This window comes from Canis lupus, chromosome 13, assembly GCF_003254725.2.
Source record: "Canis lupus dingo isolate Sandy chromosome 13, ASM325472v2, whole genome shotgun sequence".
Taxonomy (NCBI): Eukaryota; Metazoa; Chordata; class Mammalia; order Carnivora; family Canidae; genus Canis; species Canis lupus.
Window position 1 is genome coordinate 25,642,810 of NC_064255.1, and position 17,879 is coordinate 25,660,688.

A 17,879-nucleotide genomic window follows, 5' to 3' on the forward strand; every position below is an offset into this window, starting at 1 on the left:
TGCTTGATCTCTGTAAACCCAATTAATTAGCAAACCACGATCAGTTCCTCCCAGGGACTTTTAATGATCACTAGGCTTTTGTAGTTGATGTAAAATTTCATGTGCTTGGATTTATGTTTATGTATAGGTTAGTTTTCCCATTTTAGAGCCAATGCTCCTTGATTCAAGAAGGGAGAAGCAAGAACAAAACTAACATCTCTGGAAGCTCTGCTGTGTGCTACTGGCTATTAGAAGTTGATTAGTGTAATCACCCCACTACCAGGTAACATTCCAATTTATCAGGGAGGAAATTGATGCAAAAAGGGGTGCCCTGGAATCTCCAGTGTGTTCACTGGTTTAGCTCCTGCAAGAACTGTCCCATGCCCCTTGCCTGCCTCTTACTCCTCTTGGGTTCATTCTCCAGAATGGTTTTCTGTTTGTTTCCTTCTGCTCACTGGGCTGTCCCATGACTTCTTGCAGCTTTTAAATGTGAGCCTCACTTTTGTGCTCCAGGTTCTTTGCTTTGTTCTGACATAGCGTTTCCGTGGATGGTTCTCTCGGTAATTATTATAATGATGGTGATATTAGTAAATATAGAATATATAGGTGCCTTATCCAGCCCTCACTGTGCTGGGCAAAATGCTGAGCACTCTCTCACACTTTATGCTGTTGCTCCTTCTAGCTACCCAGTGAAGTTTAGGAGCTCACTGTGGGATGGGGGCGTGAAACCCACAGGTTTGTCTAGAAGCCAGAAGCTAAGTCCACTCTGTATGTTCTTTTCATTTCAATATGCACTTAGATAGTTAAGCTCTTGCACTAGGTTTTTGCAAGCAAGTGAACACTGCCAAATAATTTCTCCCACAGCCATTATAGCCACATATTCCCAGACATTATAAATATATGGTTGAACTAATATTCATACACATCACCACTTTATCAATGACATAAGCTAATAATGAAGTATCCCAATATTAAATTACACAGCTGAAAAGCATATAAAATATTAGAGGTCTGCTTACTTCATTAGTAGAAACTTTTTTTTTTTCAACCAAAAGCTATGGAAAAGAAGGGGAAAAGTTCAGTCTTTCAACAAAAAGAATAATCCTCTTCCAGCAAATATGGTAAAAAAAAGAGACAATTTTCAGAAATTCTGTGATCAGAAATGGTTTTAGTTACAATAAAACCATCACATAACAAAGTATCTCAGTCTTTTAAAACGTGTGTGTGTGTGTGTGTGTGTGTGTGTGTGTGTGTGTAAGTTCAGGGTAAGATACAGGTACCATTCTCCCAGAAATTCTTAATAGTCCCCTTTAATTGTTTTTTTAGGTCCTCCCTATCACATTGTACTCAAAGGGCAAATGTTAATTGAACTGTGAGACTTTTTTTGTCTGAAGACATTAAGACTTTAACCAGAGCTCTGGGATGTTTTCAAAATAGATGTGTGTATGTGTGTATACAGCTCTGTCTCGACTTAGGTTTGGCTTATATCCGCATAAAACTATCACGAAGTTGAGGGCGCTTGGGTGGTTCAGTTGGCTAAGTAGCTGCCTTCGGCTCAGGTCATGTTCTCAGGTTCTAGGATCGAGTCCCACATCGGGCTCCCTGCTCAGTGGAGAGTCTGCTTCTCCCTCTACCCATCCCCTCCCCGCTTGTGATCTCTCTCTCTCTCACGCTCAAATAAATAAAATCTTAAATAAAATGATGTTAAATTGAAATACCTTAAGTCAAAAATGTCTGCAATATACCTAACCTACCTCCTGAATACCGTAGCTTAGGTTAGCCTGCCTTAAACGTCCTCAGAACACTTCCAATATTAGCCTCTAGTTGGGCAAAATCATCTGATGGACAGCCTGTTTGATAATAAAGTGTTGGATATCTCATGTAATTTATTGACTGCTCTACTGAAAGTGACAAACAGAATGGTTGTCAGTGTATCAGTTGTCGACCGTTGACCTTTGTGATTGCTAGCTGACTGGGAGCTGTGGCTGCTGCCCAACGCCACAAGAGAGGCTCATGCCGTATGTCCCTAGCCTGGGAAAAGATCCAAGTGCAAAATTACAAGTACGCTTTCTAGTCTACGCATTTCACTTTCACACCATCCGTAAAGTTGAAAAATCGTTAAGTCAAACCATCGTTAAGTTGGGGACTGCCTCCGTGTGTGTGTGTGTGTATGTGTGTGTGTGTGTGTGTGTGTTTAAAACAATATAAGATGATGTTTTAAGAAATACATTTTAAAAAATCTAACACTTGGCAAATCTGACAAAAGCAATGGTTGTGCCCATTCTGATGAATTGTGTATGGATGTGAGCAGTGTAAGCATAAATATGCAGACAAATGTCTTCAGTGTTTGAAATGACCAAGGGGAAGCCACACTATAGCATCCTACTTTTTTTTTAAGAGCATTTATTTATTTATTTATTTATTTATTTATTTATTTATTTATGAGAGACACAGAGGCATAGGCATAAGGAGAAGCAGGCTGAGCCTGATGTGGGACTTGATCCCAGGACCCCAGGATCACGACCTGAGCCAAAGGCAGACGTTCAACCACTGAGCCACCCAGGTGCCCCAGCATCCTACTTTTATGTGAACTAAAAATATGCAATATTTTAGTATAAAATATTTTATTATTAAATTAATGTTAGGATAAATATTAGTATAAAATGTTTTAGGTTACTGAAAATAAAAACAAGTGTTGCACTGCGTATTCTGGCACCCAGTTCCTTTTAAATTTCTTGTCAATAAGATTCTGGCACAGGAAGTAGAGTTGGGTAAGAACCATAGCTCAGTAAGGCATGATTTCAGGAAAGTCCACTGAAAAGGGGAAAGTGCTTTCAAGGCTGAATAGCAACAATCTCTCACTAAATGTTGAGAGAGATTGACAGGAACCCAGAAGTAGATGTTACACTTTGTTCAAGCTGGCGCCCTGTACAACTGCTTTTCTCGACTCTGGTGGAAGCTTCTTTGGATATTCTGCTCATCAAGGATCCACAGAGCAGAGACGTACCTTAAACTGTGTCCTGACTCAAATCCCACTTGAGGTAGCTGAGGGCAGCCTCCTTTTACTGAATGCAACAGCTGTTTCTATGACCTTGCATTGTTGCCTTGGCCTTGTCAGCTATGAGAGACCTTCCACCATGGCACTCACAATTGATGGGGGGTGGCAGTCACCAGCCCTTCCCCAAGACCTGTAGCACCGTGGGCAGCAACACAGCTTTTTCACCAGATTCAATTTTTACAGGATTGAACCTGTCATCAAGACCTGGGATTTGGGTGATGAGTCGTCATCAAAAGGCCAGGCCAGTCCTGTTTGCCCTCTGTTGGCACAAGAACGGCGTCATGTTGCTTCGATGGCTCAGCTCTCTGGGACCCCTGGGGCCCCTGGTTCTCCTTAATCATCCGTGAGTGAGCCTCTGGCATTTAGAGAGACACCATCTTGGCCATCCTTTAGGGAATACAAATTAATTAATTCTGAGGATAAAAGCTGACTTTGGAGAGGTCTTTTTTGCTTGTTATTTGACAAGCTATGTCATTAAGCCTCTACTTAATGTCCTCGGGATGAGGTATTGTGCTCGGGATGAGGGGTGCTGAGAAGTGTGGCATGATCCGTCCACCTTGAAGGATCCCACACCTACAGCAGGAACCAAAATTCAGTTCTGTAGAGGCTGCTGGTTTATCTGTTCCATTCCTGGCTACATCTGCAGCTTATAGCGTGGAGCCTTGTAAGCAAGAGAAGGTGGTCAGTCAGTGGTGAATGGAAGAGAGTCTTCTGATTTCAGCTCAGGCATCACCACCTCTATAATAAAAGCTAATCAAAGGGCACAGCTGTGTTTTCTTGTGACCTCTTTGACTCTCTTGTGAACTTCCTGTCCCTTGCTTATGGCCCATTCTTTCTTATGGGTGCAGGGGCCTCTTATGTGTAGAGACCCTCCTTAGACCAGAAGTGCCTTGAGAGCAGGTAATTCTTATTTGTTTTCTCCACATAAAAAACTAATGCTTTGTAGGCATTGGAGGTACTCAGTGTCTGGATAAGATTTGCTTCTGCTTAGCAAGAGAACCTTTTGGAGGGTTGTCTTATGGACTGAATTGTGTCCCCCTCCCCCAAAATTCATACGGTGAAGCCCTAACCCCCAAAGTGACAGCACTTGGAGATGGGCTCTTTGGGAGGTGTTTTGGTTTAGATGGGGTTGTGAGTGTGGGGCCCCATGATACGATTAGAGTCCTGTATAAGGAGAGAGATCAGAGTACTTAATCTCTCTCTCCCTCCTGCTAATCAGAGGACGTGGCAGGAAGGTAGCCACATGCAACCTAAAGAAAGAGGCCTCAACAGAGCTTAAGCCTGTCAACACCTTGATCTTGGACTTCTGTTTCCAGAACACACAGGAAGGATTGACAGTAGATCCGATGTGTCTTATAAGGACGGCCCCAAGGATCAGAACAAGATGGAGAAGTGAAGAGAACAGGGAGACAGCGGAGTGCAAGGAAATGGAGCCCTTACGGGTGGACTGAGTGGGTCTCAGACAGTGGCCGGGGTCTCATCGCTGGAGAGACCCACGTAGAGGTCACACTGGACAGAGAGGGAATGGGGTGGGAGGAATTGGAGCATCACACTGTGATGCGCCCCTGTGAGGTCCTTGTAGACCCTGGAAACCCGTGGTTAATCATTACACGCACAAGAACAATAGCCTCTCCTTTCTAGGGCATATTACAATTTCCAAAGCATGTTCATATGTATTATGTCACTTGATTGAGCCAACAACCTCGGGGTGGATGCCCAGTGCAAGCTTGATGAAGGAGAGGATGAGTACACGAGCCATTGCTCTGCTGTGGACCACAGAAAAGAACCTGTACGTTAAGTGGTTTCTTGACTCCATAATAAAGGCCAAGCCAGGCTTGAACCCAGATCCCTGCCCTACCCACCACTCTGCCCAACGTCCTCCAAGTTGGCAGCGGTAACACCTTCTCTTTAAATGGTCTTTGTCCGGTGGTGTTTGTTTTCCATCCTAGTGAATTCTTCAGCGTCCAGGTCCCCTCTCATCCTCACAACATGGTTATTCTCATTTTGCAGATGAGAAAACACACTCAGAGAGTCGAGTGACTTACAAGGTCCCCAGCTCCTGCAGGACAGAGCGTTAGGTTTGCAGGCGGTGGGCATCCGTCCTAAGCAGCTGTGAGCCTACTGCTTTGGCGCTGCTGGGCACGCAGTTCTTGGCCACGGGCAGAGTTGACAGGGACCCTGTTTCAGGATACATTCGCAACTCATCCAGGCTAACAGTGGTCCAACAGTCAACCCATTCTTTCTTGTACTCCCATCGGATTTCCAGCAACCTCTTGGCTGGTGTGGGAAGGTAGCAGGTTTGCAGACATCTCCTCAGCCCCATCTGCATCCCATAGTCACCCAGGAGCTTGCAAAGAATATGAGTATCCCAATTCCTGCGTTCCCCACTCCCCCATCTTCTCAACTAGATTTTAGGGGTGCCTGGGTAGCTCAGTTGGTTAAGCGTCTGCCTTTTGCTCAGGTCATGATCACAGGGCTCGGGGTCGAGCTGCACAGGGGCTCCCTGCTCAACGGGGAGTCTGCTTCTCCGTCTCCTCTGCCCTTCCCCCTTGCTCATGTGCTCTCTGTCTGTCTCTCACTCTTCTGTCTCAAATACATAGATAAAATCTTAAAAAAAATAAACTAGGCTTTAACTGGCTGGGGAGGGATCTAGGCTTCGGTGAAGTATCTTCAGGTGGTTTAGCATCACCCAACTAGTGTTGCTGTGGGGCTCCTTTGATGAGACAGGTTCACAGGTAATTGTGATGAGGCATGAAGGCTGGGGTCTGCTCTGTTCCCAGGGCCTGCCTAGCCCCGTGCTGGTGGCTGGCTGCTTTGCCGGAGTGATTCCATTCCTCCTTCCCTCGGACTCTCCTGATTTGAGGCCATGCTCTAGCAAGACACCTTGTGAAGTCACACAACTCTGGTCTTTACCAACTCTGTGCCTCTACCTCTCTCTCTCCTCTGTGAGATAATGATGCTGACTTCCTCATGAGGCCTTGTGCGCATTCACTCTGGGGACCACAACTGGTGAATAGCCAGGGCTCCATGGGACGAGTTGCTATCATTGTGGTAGCTGCGAGTTGTGTGTGTGTGTGTGTGTGTGTGTGTGTGTGTATCACGTTCTTGCTGTTTCCTTCGCGGCAGTTAGCCGCTTTGTCCTGTGTGTAAGCCTAGCACCACGTAGCTATATCTGTATCTATTATGGGATTAGAACCTGTATGTGGCTCCGACCTGATCTGTCTGAAATGATTATCGAGCACTTCTGGGTGCTGGGCAATGGACAAGAGAAAAGCAGTCTCTGCTCCTTGGGGAATTTTGTCTTTGAAGGGGACAGATGATGAACAAAGCTTATAAGAATGTGCAGGGGGTGCTATGGTGAGGCGGGCCAGGTTGCTGTGGAATGTGGAATGAATCAGATGGTCCGAATTCATGCCTGCTCGTTGCGGGGAGACTGCTCCTGCCAGAGCTAATGGCTTCTCCATTATTTCTTTATTTTACACATCTGATGTCCTCAGACTCACTGTGATTACTTATCTGTCCACCCTCAATATTAATCTACAATCATGGCCTTGGGCTTTTAGGAAAAGCATTTTGTTCATTTTTGTATTCCAGTATCCTACCTCCCTTCCTTCCTTCCTTCACTTGGTTCAATTCAGTTCAAGCAACACATCCTGAGAACCTGTGCAAAATCTGGGGTCGCACAGATTCAAAGACCTTTACCTTCTTGTGGGAAAGACGGACATACAGATGCACATGGTTTGGACTATCACAGCTGCTCTGAAGAATGGGAACTGGCGGGATGGTAGGCCCTTGAAAATGTGTGGGTTGGAAGTATATGTGTGTCACCACCTGGTGCACATAGTAGGTATACTTCGAATGCAAGGGGAGTAGCTGGACAGACTAGGTTTCTTTTCTCTGGGAACTGTCCTCAGCTCTGAGCAGAAGGTTAGCTAGTGTTTTGAATCCATGAGCACCTTGTAGGGTTCTGTGCTGGTGCAGAAGCAGCCCTTCCTCATTGGAGCTGCCAGAGAAGGTCCCTAGTCTGTGATAGCCTCAGCTTCTCATCTCTGCTAGAAGTTGACTAATTGTGAGCAGGGAAATGAGGACCTTGAAATGCCCCTGTCTGCACATCTGGCTTCCCTGTCACATCTAGTACTCATTTCTGATAATTGCTTTGGCTTCTGTGAAGCACCACTTCTGGCCATGGGCAGTGCTCATAATAAACTGAACCCAGGACATGGGGGTGGAGAGGTGCGGACCGGGTGGGTGGAAGGGATAGACTTTTTTTTTTTTTTTTTTTTTTTAGCCCATTTCAAAGTTATAAGGCTTTGAGAGTCATTAGCTGTGTCTGTGACCACGTTTGCTTTCTCTGCTTCCACTGGAAATGAAATTCTAGAAGGACTGAACCTGGCTAGGCAAAGGGAATGTGGACAGGGAAGCTGATGACAAATGCAACTTGGTTATTTCTAGAGTGCTTTGTGTTTTTCAGAGTATTTTCCTTGAACCCTTCTTCATCCGGACTCTCAGAGCACTTAGAGAGCTCTTAGCACGTCAGCATCTGGGTCTTAAGCTTCAGAAACTTTCTAAGCACCTAGTGGGAATAACACCTTACTAGCAGTGTAGCCTTGTCAAGGTTTTTTTTTTGTTTTAAATGGGTGAGACTGTTCCTTTCAAGTAAATCTAGATCCTGTAACAAACCTAGATCCTTAGGATTTTAGTAGCTCAGTGCAAAAGATGCCTATTTCTTATTCACAGAACAGCCCCCGGGGGATGTGCCTGGTCAGTGGGTGGCATCTCCTCTGCAGCGATTGGAAGACTCAAGTGTGTTCCATGCTCGTCGTCTGCCATCCTTTCAACGACCTTGAAGTCTACCCAGCTGGCAGAGGAGGGACAAGGAGGTACAGAGGGACACCTACTTCCTAAACACCTCGTCCTGGAAGTGGCATATAGTCACTTCCCTTGCATGCTTTTGATGAGAACTGGGCACATCGTCCCTCCTCGGAAGCGAACAGGTGTGAGATGTGGTCCCTGTCTGGGTGACTGCTCCCCAGGTGTACATGAGTTCTAGAAGGGGCACCATAAACTTGGTGAGCCCTTCTGCCATAAATACCTTGCTTTAGTGTTGCATAAGGGTAAGTTTGGGTTTATGAACACACTATAGAATTATATTTCCCCCTACTCTTTTCTAAGTATCTTCACCTTACAGGGTAATTGGATCTTTTCTGTATATTTGTCTTCAAAGGCTACATGTTTGATATTTGGGGATGGGATTAGGGAGAGGTCTGTCTCTTTCTGCGTCTGTCGCAGTGCTTTGCCCAAAAGTGTTGATGGATTGACAAGTTCATGATGGTTCCTACTGGACTGTGTGGCTACTTGCTTTTCCTTTTTAGAGGTTTCTACCGAGAACTCAACAGAATCTACAAGAAGGCTTGGGTTCAATGTGTGCAAAGGGGTTTTTCGGTAGAATGTGGTCAAGCATAGTGACAGTTTCCTGAGAAAGAAAAAGGGACTCCTGAAGTTTCTCCAGTAATAAGAGCTCACTGGCTGCTCACAGGGGCCCAGGAGCCAAGTGCTCACGTGTGCTGGCTCACTGAGTCCCCTCAACAAACCAAGGCAGGTGCCATACGATCCCCATTCTCTAAAAGAGGATTGTGAGGCTCAACAGCCACTCTGTGCTGTCACCTGGTGGAGTGGAGGCTGGAGATGTGGGGAGCATGCAGGGGAGCATAAGTCCTTTCTATTCTGCACTGCTCCTGGCCTCACCATGGGGTAGGTGAAAGGGTGCCTGGCATATCCTGTCATGGTGTCCCAGATACAGATAGGAGCAAGTCACAGTCCCTGGCCCCAAGGAACTCACAGTTTGGTGGGAATTAAGGTGGTGGTGATAGGATAAATTGTGAAAGCAAGTATAATTGATTCTCATTAGTTGCCGTAGTTATGTTGTATAAAGTAGAGGCAGACACTGAATTAGTGAATTCTGAATCATCACTCCAGGGGGAAGTAGAGGGTTAGGGTCTGGGGGCCTCTGGCCACAACATTTTCACTGACCAATCAATATATAACATTGTGGGGTTTTTTGTTTTTGTTTTTGTTTTTAGATTTTATTTATTTATTCATGAATGAGACGGGGAGGCGGGGTGCAGGGAGGGGCGCAGAGACACAGGCAGAGGGAGAAGCAGGCTCCATGCAGGGAGCCTGACGTGGGACTCGATCCCGGGTCTCCAGGATCATGCCCTGAACTGAAGGCAGTGTTAAACCGCTGAGCCACCTGGGCTGCCCCATTAACTGTTTTATGTGCGTTTCTGATCAAAGGCACTGTCTTTGATACATATTGTTGATTTGTGAGCATTGAACTAACTCACGGCCAAAAGCAGTGTAAGTCATAGTCTGAATGAAGCTTATCTCATACACATCTTTCCTCCAGGAGGCACATCATTGTCTCTGCTCAGGAACACAGTAGTAAGGCTCTGGGCTTAGAGGCCCTTTTCAACAGCGAAACCACCCAGAAAAGAAGTGAAAATGAGGAAAACGTGGCACCACATCGACCTCAGAAAAGAGACTTCTTTATAATACGAGAGCTGAGACAGGAGTAGAGTGTCACCTTGTCCAACCTCAGCGGAGAACATGCAAGTCGGACAGCTCAATTTTTTTTTTTTTTTTTTTTGCCGCCCTGGGAATATCTGAAAATGACTGGGAAAGAGCCATGTACTTAGGGTTACAGAGAAATTTTAGCAAGTAGGCAAATTCACAATTCAGAATCCTGATAGTAGTGAGGATTGACTCTGTATGGCAGTCAAGTGTGAGCCACAGAAACGTGGGGAGCTGCCATTCTGGGGCAGGGTTCTTGCACAGGGTTCCAGAGCTGGTGAGGTCTTACACCAGGGTCTCCAGATTGCTTGTGCAAAGGACCAGAGAGCAAATATTTAAGGCCATGGGGCCTGTGTGGTCTCTGTGGCAGCCGCGCTGTGCCATTATAACACAAAAACAGCCATGGACAATATATAGCAACTGGTCATGACTGTGCTTCAATAAAGCCTCATTTTTGCACACTGAAATCTTCAGATTTTTTTTTCCCCAGCCACTAAAAAATCTCCAAAGCATTCTTACTTCATGGGCCCAACAAACGCAGGTGATGGGGAGATTTGGCCCAAAGGCTGTGGTTTGCCATTCCCTACCTTAGATACTACTAGGTAGGAATGCTTATTAATAATGAAAAAAAAAAAAAAAAAACTAAGTAAGTCAGGAAAGGACAAAGGGTAAAGTTTAAAAGTTCACCTAATTCCCAAGACCCAGAGGTTTCCAAAGACAGCACATATATATATACCCCTCATGGGCATGCTTGGCCACACACATCCATCCGTGTGGTCCTGTAATTAATTTACCCCAGGAGAATATGTGGTGGACATCTCTCTATGTTATTAAGGACAGCTCTCGGTCATAAGCATAATGGCTCACTGTCACTTTTCATAGCTGGGTCATGATTTATGTTAACTTGCCCTTTGCTGGTATCTTTTAGATCACGTTCAATTTTGTTTGTTTGTTTGCTGTCACAAAGGATACAGAATGAATTCTCCTACCTAACTCACCACATCACTGGTGTAAGGGAGATGAAGAGGAGTCCTACCATGCCCTGCCCTCAGGACACTTATAATTCAACAAGCCACACAGGTGTCACGAAGCTGCTGTCCTGGCCCAGACCATGGTAGCTTCCAGAATCAGAGCTCTAGTGCTATGGGGCCTTGCATCCAAAGGGTCCAGCTTCCTGGTCCAGGTGAGACCACCAGGCTCCTGCCTATCTTAGGTTGGCAGCTCCCTTCTGCTTGGGTTCTAGAGCCTCAGAGAACATCAGAAAGGGGACCCCAGAGATCTTCTGGTCATCACCCTACTGCCTCTAGGTGGAAAAACAGAGACTCAGACAGGTCGAAGGAATTTTGGAGAGTCTGAAACAAACTTGGCAAATCTCAAATCCAGATGTCCCTGTCCTGAGTTAAGGCCTCTTGACCCTATTATATCAAGCTCTCAGAGTGCTGTTTCCAAACTTCGTGTGTGGATTTCTCCCAGGCCATGCCAAAGAGACCTTTCAGTGTTCTGGGGCTGTGGTGATGGTGGTGGGTAGGAGAGGTGGTGGGAGGGTTCACGAGACACCTGAATTCCAGCCATCTCGTTCATAATATAGTAAGAATGTGTCAGCCGCCTTCTCCTTCACTTTTTAGCATGAGTGGCTAAAACCTGGACCCCGACTCCCTCGTTTATGTTGGCAGCCAGCCTTGGCCTGTCACCCGGCAGACAGGAGCTGGGGCACGAGTGTTCTCATTTCTCCATGTGTCAGGGATGATGCCACACCTGACCAAGCCGCGGGTTAACTGTCGTATGAGATTAACATAACGATAAAAAATAGGTAGATTTTTTTTTCAGTTACTTTTCAGAATCCCATTGTGCTTATGCACAAAGATGTTGGCCGTCGTATTTGTAAGAGCGAAAAACCAGAAATGGCTTTAATGTCGCAGAGCGTGGGAGTGGCTGGAGGAACTGTAGCACGTGCAGAGAATTCATGAGCCCGCTGCTTGAGCATCCCAGTGATGTGGAGAAAGGGCTACCTTCTGGGAAACAGGGGCAGGATGGAGATTGTTTCCAGGGCAGGGGGCTATGATAAGGAAAGATATAAGTGCCATAAACATTCAGATAAAACGGCCCACGGATCCGCAGTCACATCACGATCAGCTGCTCTATGCCAGGCACCTGGCTGGGGGTGGGCAGAGGCTCTCCCGTGGAAAGGAGCAGCTGTCCATCTGTGCTTCTGTCTCCACCATTAGGCTCCCCGAAGCCCCCAGGAACCCCCGCAGCCTGGCTCTCGGCCGACCCTCTTCGGGACACCGTGTCATGTTGCGTTCACTGATCCGTATGATGGCATGTCCGGCACCACCAGTGACGGCAGGTTCGCTGCTCCGTGTGATGACGCCTTCCCCGCTCCACGGAGTGCTAGCCTGCGTGTTCGTCGTGCTGAGAGGTCACAGAGGGAAAGGGAGCCTTGGAGCAATGCCCCGGGGGATAGAGGCCAGAATGTTCCAGGTGGAAAAAATCTGTGCTCCAGGTGGTGACAGCAGTGAAATCTGGCCACACCAGGGAGTGTCTGCTGCGGGGAGCCTCGGCCAGGCCACCGTCGGGCCTCCCTCCAGCCTGCTGGGCAGTAGCCCCCCTTCCCACGTCCACGCTCCGTGGGCCGCGGTGAGTGTGTTAGCCAGGACGTTACACATGAGAAAGCTTGACGTCGGCTGGGCGACGAGTTGGTGTTGCTGCCTGCAGTTCAGCCCCCCACCCCCACCCCTCCGCCCCCTGAACATTCTCTGGCTGTGACGGCACAGGGGGAAGGGCCGGCGGGCCCCGGAGACGCTCTCCTAGTTGCCTGACATTCCGAGTATGATTCATAATGATTGTAGCAGATGAGGCATGAGGGCCGAGGCTCAGACTGCAGCTGATGGAGGTCTTCTCCCAAGGAAGCGTGCCCAGCCTCCCCGGGGGCCTCCGCCGTCTGGCTGGCCTGGGCCGCCCGGTGCCCAGCAGCGTGGTCAGTGATGAGCGGCCCGTTATGGGGGGGCCACTGTGCGTAGGGGATGATGCTGCAGCCGCGAGAGAGCCCTGAGAATGGGGATCCCAGCAAGCTGGGGTGCGTTTTACGTTCATTACTTTTTAAATATCTGGAAAATAATGAAGAACTATGAAAAAGGCTGTAATTGCACCAATTTTAAAAATTAACAAACGGGGGAGTGAAAAGTGGCCAACCCCACTGTCAAACACCTCCCACCTCTTCCTGAGATAATCCCTATTATCAGTTCGGTCATTTATGCAAACCCAGTGGTGGGCTGTTCAGACTCTTATGAAGGAAAGAAAGCCCCGGATTGTAGGTTTGCCGACATCTGAGGGGTGAGATCCCACCATGGCGATTAAAGATTTAAAATCCATTTTGCACAATTCTTGAATATTTACCAGTTGGCTTCTGTTAAACCCCTGCACTGTCACAAGCAATCACTTTCTTTTTGGCGGCACGAGGGGCGGAAATTGGAAACCCATTACGCATAGTGGTCTGCTTGTCATTTTCATTTCCTGTGTCGCATACCTCTTCCTCAACCAGCGCATGCAGATTCACTTAGCTCATTTCCCTTGCATGGTGGGGTTTCTTCCCTGAAGGTGCACTTTGTTGCTCTTGGAAGGTTCTTGCAGAATCGTCCCACCGGGGGAAGGGAGGGTGACAGCGGATCTTCGCGTTCAGGGAGGCTGGCTCCTGCTGCCCACATCTTAGACCAACTTCGTTGGAGTTCATTGTAGCTCCTGGCCTCTCCCGAACGTGTCATTCTGAGTCTGGAGGCTAAGCACCTCTGATGGTGACACTTGTGTTCACTTTCACTCATCTTTAGGTTCCATTGGATAATCTCATTTTTCTTCTGGGGAGTCTTTCCTGATATTCCTCTCTTTCCCCACACCTGCTTTCTGAGGCTGGGCAGTGGGCCTCTTCCCGGTTTCTTAGAACCCAGGGCTCCCATCTATGATGATGGTCCCCACACTTTATTATTTATTTTACAGGTTTCCTGTAGAGAAGCAGAGAAGCTCTGCCAGCCAGAATAGTACACTCCCCACCCCCCAATGCCTACACCCAAATCTCTGGGGCTGTGCCTATGAAATCGTTACTTTACCTGACAGAGGGGCCTTTGCAGATGGCATTAAGGTGACTAAGCAGTGGGCCCATGCGGAGATTATTCTGGATGATGCAGACAACTTTCTTTGATTGGGATCAGAGAGATCGGCTCCTCCCTTCCCCCAAGAGGAATCAGCCTCCAGTGTGAGAAGGGTTTAGTGTGCTGCTGGTTCCCACATGTAGGGACCCAGGCATGAGGACCGGAGGCAGAAAGGTGGCCCCTGCTGACTGCCAGCAAGGAAAAGGACCCTCAATCCTCAACCACAGGAGACCAAATTCATCCGAGGGCGTGGATGAGTGAACTTGGAAGATGGTCCTCCCCACAGCCTCCCAGTTAAGAGCCAACACCTTGAATCCAGCCCACAGAAGCTGGGATGGAGGCCCCGGCTGTGGCACGTCTGACCTGGAGACTGAGACAGTGCATGTGTGCTATTTGGAGCCACCGTGTTGGGGCATCTGGGTGGCTCAGTGGCTGAGCGTCTGCCCTCCGCTCAGGGCGTGATCCCGGGGTCCTGGGATCGAGCCCCACATCAGGTTCCCCACGGGAAGGCTGCTTCTCCCTCTGCCTATGTCTCTGCCTCTCTCTGTGTGTCTCTCATGAATAAATAAATAAAATCTTAAAAAAAGAAATGAAGCCACCGTGTCTGTAGTGATTTGTTTGTACAGTTGTAGAAAGCTCATGCAGACACAGTGCTTGGGGAGCACAGGTTCCAGACCCTTCTGTTCTAACTTCCAGAATGTGGGCTTCTCCCCAGGAAACCCTCAAGTCTCAGATGTGTGTCTTTCTCCAGCTCAGCTCCCCTGGACTCTGCCCCTTCACCTCTCCTGTGGCCGCCTCCACAAGTCGCCACTTGGTGGATTTTCCACCACAATGTGTGGTTTGGCTCCCGATGTCAGACCCCATGATGCTGTTTCTAAACCTCCTAGGGGGTCTCCCCAACTCCAGGCGTGCCGCTGCCCACCCGTCCTCCCGTCCTCCACAGTGCTGTCCAATGTCCTTTCTGGAGCTCGGCTTTGTCTGTGTCACCCACTTCCCGGTGACAGGCCTCTCTGGGGGTCCTGTTCCCACCGAGTCAGAGGCAGACTCCTCAGCCAGGAACGCCCATGTGTCTCCAGGCTGTGCACCTGCCTCCTGCTCTTGCCCCTTGCGTGCCCCAAGTGTCCCAGTGCTGCAGGGAGGGCCGGGCTCATGTGCAGCCTCCATGGAATCCCCGGAGGCCCCGCCGCTGAGCACTGTATTGCACAGGGCCTGCCCCCCACCAGACCGTAAGTGCGGTAGTCTCACCTTTCCCCCTGCTCCTCATGCGGGGCCGTGGACACGACACCCAGCACCCATGCTTGCCATCTAGTCATGGGACGTCCAGAAGGAAGGAGGAGGGTGACAGGGCATGAGGGCCTGCCCACCATATTAGGCATGGTGCCTGCGGTGCTCATTAAAATACCTCTTCAGTGAGTATTCAGTGGACTCGTTTTTGCACTATTTTAAAATCAATGTCTCTAAGATTGTAAAGCATCTCGAAAGTATTTTTACCACATTTTTTCCAAATATAAAACAGCATTTATATTTGCAGGAGCTACACAGAATGAGTTTGAAGGTGGCCCAAACTGGTGAATAATATTTTACTATGTATAACGTAGTATCGCTGTCGCTAATTTTATAATAGCTAACACATACGGGCTGTGTTTTGATCATCACAGATCAGATTATTTAATAATCGCAACAAGGCTTGGAGTTGGGAGTATGAGTATTCTCATATTTTATGGGTGAAGGGACAGGCACAGACAAAGCAAGTGACTTGCCCAAGGTCACAAGCTAGTTAGTAGCAGAGCCCGATTTCCCACTCCCGCAGTTGGGTGCTGGAGCCCACAGCATCGTGTCCCCTAAGCTGTGCCCCCTCTCTCTAGAGCTGCCATTGTGCTCCACTCATCAGAGGGACATTTCACACGTGCAGCAGGACTTTACCGTGTTCAAGGCTTTCCTCCTCATTCTCACACTGAATAATCACAGGGACATGGGGCTGGTGGCCTTGGTAAGAGCGACGTCCCAGGTGAAATGACCAGGGGTGGAGTCGTTATCGCAGGGAACCCCACTGCATGCCCTTGGGTGCAGATTCCCCAGGACTCCTCATCCTCAGTCTGGTATCCCTTCCCTCACAAGGACGACCCCTCTAAATGCTGCCATCCCCACACCAGGTGGGCAGTTGTTCTAGGCCACTGGAGGTCCTTGCACAGGCCCAGATGGGAAATGATATTTTCTTTAGAATTTCATTTTCAGTCTGTTAGGTTTTCCACTTCTAAGTTCTTCTTTGCAAGGAGAAGGAGGCTCAGTTTGTTCTTTCTTCAATTTTTTCCCCCAAGCTGGAGAAACATGGAGTAGGAAGGAAAAAAAAAAAAAAAGAAAAACAAAACTTCCTTATCCCATCTTAGGGAAGCTTGCCAGAGAGTGTGTCCTGTCAGCTGCTGGCAGGACGCCCATCCTCATCCTCAAAAGCCACGTCCGCAGAGAACATTCTGTAGAGGCAGAGCCAGAGCCAGCACGCAGCCCGGAGGCCTCCCTAGCAGCCCCGGGCATGGACTGCAGGCAGCCGACCCCTCCTTGGAACGTGCCTTCCAAACAGCATCTCCTTGGCTCCAGAATGCCCCTCTGCTGGGAAGCAGCATATTTCCTATTCCCACTTCGAGCACCCTCCCCTCCACCCCCCGCATTAAGTTCCTTTCCCTTCAGTAAAGATGGTCATCACGTTTTTCACACTGGGTGTTGACATTTTGTTCAGTCCCCAAAGGCCTTGACACAGGCACGTGAATCACGCTTCGGAGAAGGTGAGAGATCAAGCTCTAGACTAGGCCAGAATGACGTTCAAATACAGGGCTGGCCCTCGGGCTGGCTGTGGGGCCATGGGCCAGTTGCCTAACCTCTCTGAGGCTCCTTCAGTTCCTTGTCTGCAAAAATGGGGTGGGGGGCATGCGTAGCCCTAGCAAGGCTGTGGAGACCGAAGGCTGGCATGTTCCTTACCTGGTGCATACCGTAGGTCCCAGGGTAGCCGCCTTCTTCATGGCACCCCGTGTTAGGTGGGAAGCTGGCACGAGGAGGTGGGCGGAAAAATGGGAGTTGATGTGACGAAGCCATTTCCCGGCACAAAGGCATCCGAGAGAGGACTTCATGATCTTAATGGCTTTGCTCTAAGGTGCTGGGGTGACAGGGCAAGTTCAAGAACTTTGCTCCCGTCGTTACAGGGGCGCTCAGAGGGTGGGCTGGAGCATCTGGTGGCAAGCAGCACCTCCAGGCAGGATTAATGCTGCTGCGGGTCCGCAGCCGGTGGGCGAGAACATGGGCCCTGGAGTCGCAGTGTCTGCTGACACATCTGGACTCCGCAGCGTGCTAGCCCTGGGACTTGGACACTTCAACGTCTCTGGGCCTTATTTTTCTCACCTGAAAATGATAAGCGATAAAAATACCCCCTGCCTCCGATTATGGGGAGGCGGAGATGCGGTGCTGTCTGTGTGCAGAGCCTGGAGACAGTGCTAGCTGTGTGGGGTGTGAAGCACTGTCAGCTGCTCTAACTACGGATCCACCCCCCACTCTTGCTCGGGCTCACGTGCATGTGATGAGTACATGGGGGGTATATGCGTGCGTGCACGCGTGTTGCACATAATCCTATGTCTCCCCACTGGAGCCTGAGTGCCCTGTAGCCTGGGGCGCACGTGGGCTCCGAAGGGCATGGGGTGATTTGACAGCCACACTCCTTCATCTGTCTTGGGGAGAAGGGTTCGAAGTATGATCCAAGGAGTAACCATATCAGAGTCTCCTGGGGGCGTTTATGACAAATCTCAGCTCCAGGGCTCCCCGCCCAGAACCACTGAACCTGATGTTGGATACCCATTCCGATCCCTGTTTGGCCTTTTCTTTCTGGTCTCAACCCAGCAGGGACAGCAGAGCTGCAGGCCCTGTGCAGGGGTTGGTTTATTGTTGCATGTCCTCATCCCCAGTAAAATGAAGACGTTTTGGGGTGGGGAGCGGGGGAGGACAATTATTTTTTTAGTATATGTGCTGCCGAAAAGAGCATGAGGACAACTAATATGGAACCTTTGCTTGACCTTTATCCCGGGTTTAGGGAGCTTGGAAGATTGCGTTCCTTTCTGTGCGACTGCGTAATTCTCTCTTTCCCCCAA

At 48.7% G+C, this 17,879-nt stretch overlaps 1 long non-coding RNA gene across 15 annotated transcripts in view; it reads left to right on the forward strand.

Annotated features, from left to right (window-relative positions):
* LOC112662462 (uncharacterized) overlaps positions 1 to 14,343 on the forward strand; it is a 180,755-nt gene extending 166,412 nt beyond the window's left edge. For 7 of the 15 annotated variants that reach the window (XR_004803259.2, XR_004803266.2, XR_004803263.2 and 4 more), the window contains 2 exons: positions 7,775 to 7,917; positions 11,833 to 14,343. This is a non-coding gene — a long non-coding RNA (uncharacterized LOC112662462). Of the gene's footprint in view, positions 1 to 7,774; positions 8,032 to 9,443; positions 9,650 to 10,535; positions 10,791 to 11,832 lie in introns of all 15 variants that reach the window. The other 8 variants (XR_004803150.2, XR_007401564.1, XR_007401565.1 and 5 more) reach the window with 8 other exon arrangements.
* Positions 14,344 to 17,879: the final 3,536 nt, after the last annotated feature.